Source organism: Macrotis lagotis, chromosome 3, assembly GCF_037893015.1.
Source record: "Macrotis lagotis isolate mMagLag1 chromosome 3, bilby.v1.9.chrom.fasta, whole genome shotgun sequence".
Lineage (NCBI taxonomy): Eukaryota > Metazoa > Chordata > Mammalia > Peramelemorphia > Peramelidae > Macrotis > Macrotis lagotis.
Window position 1 is genome coordinate 153,670,210 of NC_133660.1, and position 3,685 is coordinate 153,673,894.

At 37.7% G+C, this 3,685-nt stretch overlaps 1 pseudogene; it reads right to left on the bottom strand.

Moving 5' to 3' along the window:
- Positions 1-223: 223 nt before the first annotated feature.
- Positions 224-620, bottom strand: LOC141516285 (peroxisome biogenesis factor 10 pseudogene; annotated as a pseudogene).
- Positions 621-3,685: the final 3,065 nt, after the last annotated feature.

The following is a 3,685-nucleotide window of genomic DNA, read 5'->3' on the forward strand; positions in this document are numbered from 1 at the left end:
AGCTTCTCATCACTACCCCCCCCCCCCAATATCTGAGCAGTGGACAAAGTATCTTATGCAGTGATTTTAAAAACAAATTTAGATAATTTCAGTGCAAGTTAAGTCACCGTCATGATTCTGGATAAATTCAAATGAACTCTGCTTTTGGTCCATTAATAAAGACATGATCTCTTGAGAGCTTCTTCCTTTTCTTCTGTTGGCCTTTGAGCTGGGATTGCCAGGACTAACGATAATGCCTCAGATAAATCAGTTTCTGTGGATGAAACTTTTCTCTGCGGAGGGGACATTCCGTCTTGGTTACACCACTCAGTGATGCACTCCCAGCAGAAGAGGTGGCCGCAAGGCGTGGCTGTGACCCTCCTTTGTTCCTCCAGACACAGGGTACACACAGAGCTCCCACCCACAGACTTCTCCTCTACATGGCTCCTGCAAACGTGGTGAGGGTGAAGTACGCCAAATCCGCCAGCAGCTCAATTTCCTTCCTCCACTCTAGCCATTTCTTAGCACCTGTCAAGGCTGTGCATGGCCCCTCCGGCTGCGTTCCGCAGGCTGCCCCGATAATACTCATCCTTCTGTGCAGCTTGGATCACCTCCGGCTGATTGGCGGGAGCCAAGGCCATGGTCACCACCCCATGGCCTCCCAGATCCGGCGCGGCCCCTTCATGCCCAGAGGGCAGGGCCCGGTGACCTCCTGTGATCTGTTATTTAAGATAAAGTTATTTAATTTCAAATTAGTTCTTGGTTTATTTTTATGTGGTCCTTTTTTACATGTAATTATTATTGCAGGATGGTCTGTGAAATATGTATTTATTATTTCTGCCTTTCTGCATTTTATTATAAGGTTGTTGTGGCCTAGTACATGGTCAGTTTTGGTTTAGGTATCATGTACAGTCAAGAAAAAGGTATATTATTTTCTGTTCCCATTAAGTTTCCTCTATATCATATCTAAGTTTTCTCAGATTTCATTTACCATCTTAACATCCTTCTTGTTTATTTTATTAGATTCATCTAGTACTGAGAGAAAGGGAGATTGAGGTTTCCCATTATTAAAATTTTATGGTCTATGTCTCCTTGTAATTCACTCAACTTTTCCTCTAGGAATCTCGAAGCTATCCCACTAGGTGCATACAGGTTTAGTAACAATATAGCTTCATTCCAATGGTACCTATTAAGAAGATGTAGTTTCCGTCCTTATCCCTTTTAATGAGATTGATTTTTTGCTTTTACTGAGAATAGGATTGCTACTCCAGATTTTTTTTACTTCTGCTGAAGCATAATACATTTTGTTCCAACCTTTTACCATAATCGTGTGTGTATTTCAGCCTCAGATGTGTTTCTTGTAACCAACATGTTGTAGGATTCTGGGTGTTTATCCATTCTGCTTCCATCTTATGGGACAGTTCATCCCATCAACATTTACAGTTAAGATAAGTAAATCTGCATTTCCCTCCACGCTATCTTTCTTCATTTATATTCTCTTTCTCTTTATCTTATTACTACCTTTGCCCTCTGACTTTTTTTAACAAATTAATTTTAGTTTATTTTCACTTATAAAATTGATTTCCCTTTTATCAATCCCTTCTTCCCTTATCTTTCCCTCCCCCCGCCATCTTTCCTGTAGATTAGGTTAGATTTATAAACCCAAGTAGGAATTTTCTTATTCTCTCTGTCGGCTAAATCTATTGAAAATAATTTTCTCCAGATTCACATTCTCCCTTTTCCCCCTCTAAAATTATAAATCTTTCTGCCTTTTTCCTTGGTGTTATTTATCTCTCTAATACTATTAATCAGGTATCTTAAATCACAGTTTGATTATTTGATTGCTTGTTAAGCCCATGTTGTTATCAAGATAGCACTATAGATTATTTGCTTGATAGCTCAAATTGACTCAAATTATAATTATATTCACTTTTCCTTTCCCCATTTTCAAGTATCTTTCAAGTATACTCAATTATCCTCAGGAGCCAAAGTATCATTCAAAGTCATATAATTTCTTGAACTATTTGTCCCTCTCCTCTCAGACCTCATTTCTCTCACACATTACTCTTCCTTTTCCCCCACACAGGATCAGTGTACTTAACCCCTTGTTAAGTGAACTCAGTCCTATTTTCTTTCACACATTACCACCTACCTCCAGTCTCCCTACCCAGGGTATTTAATACCTGTGTTATGTGAAGCAAGGCCTATTCTCTCTCCCACTCCCCCCCTTCTTAACCCCTTTGTTAAGTGAAGCAGGACCTATTCTCTCCCACTTTACCCCCACCCACCCTCACCCAAGGCACTTAACCCCTTGTTAAGTGAACCAGGGGTGAAATCAAACCCTGATCTAATTAACTAAAAGAATCTTAAAGATCTCTAATTACTAGGAGGCTCTGATGGTCTCATCTGAGAACTTTACAAATGATTGTAAATTGCAGAGACACTGACTCAGGACCTCAGTTTATGATATCCTTGTTACACAAGATGCTTAGCACCATTTGATGAAAGTCAGTCAAAGACACTTAAGTTTGAAGTTAACATCCCTGCTTTTCTTCAGGGCTTTTGTCTCAAGCAGTGATATCATCTTGGACCTCTCCAATGGAGAGATAAGGCCCACTTATACATATATCCTTTAGGTTCATTCTCTTTAATTATATTCAACCATTTAATTATCCTAAGAGAAGTAAATTCTAAAGAATTATAAATGCTTTATCTTCCCTTTTAGGATCCTATGTAATTTGATGGTGTTGACCAAGATTTGTTTGTATTGTTTTGTTTTTCCCTGCCCCTTTTCATTTACTTTTTTATGCAACTCTGGAGTAATTTATTTGGCATCTGAACTCTCTGTTCTGATCTTTGTATCAGGAAATTCTGGATGTTCTCTAGTTCATTGAATGTGCATTTTTTCCCTGACACTATTGCCAAATTTTGCAGGGTAGTACATTCTGGATTGTAATCCCAGGTTCTTTGCTTTCTGGAATATGCTATTCCAGCTCTTCCTGATCCTTCAGTGTTGAAACTGATAGGTCTTGTGTGAGTTTGATTGTGTTTCCTTTGTTTTCTTTTTGCTGTCTGCCATATCCTGTCTTCTATTTGAGGGTTCTAGAATGTGGCTATTAGAGCCCTTGAAGTTTTTATCCTGGCATCTCTTTCTGGAGGGATTTTGTGTATTCTTTCAATGGTTATATTGCTATCTTGTTCTAGTAGATTTGGACAATTTTCCCTTATAATTTCCTGATGTTTTCCAGGTTCTTTTTCTGGTCCAGGCTTTCTGGTAGTTGTAGATTGTCTCACCTGGATCTACTTTCCAGGTCATTCATTTTCCCTAAAGTTACTTTACATTTTCTTCTATTTCCTCAGCCTTTTTATTTTGTTTGATGGAATCTTATATTCTTGAGGATTCATTGGTTTCTCTTTGTTCAATTCTAATTTTTAAAGTTTTATTTTCTTCAATTAGTTTTCTTTGTTTCCTTTTCAAGTAGATTATTTTTTTCAACAGAGTTGATCACTTTGGTCAATTTTTCTTAATTTTCCTGCATTCATTTCATTTCTTTTTTCATTTTTATTCTTCCTCTCTTCTTTGGATATTTAGATTTTTTTAAGTTCTTCAATGAATTTTTGTCTTTGGGTCCAATTTATAGGCTGTTTTGATACTTCCCCTGTGAGTGATTTTGCACTTCTTTCTTCTTCAGATATGGCATTTTTA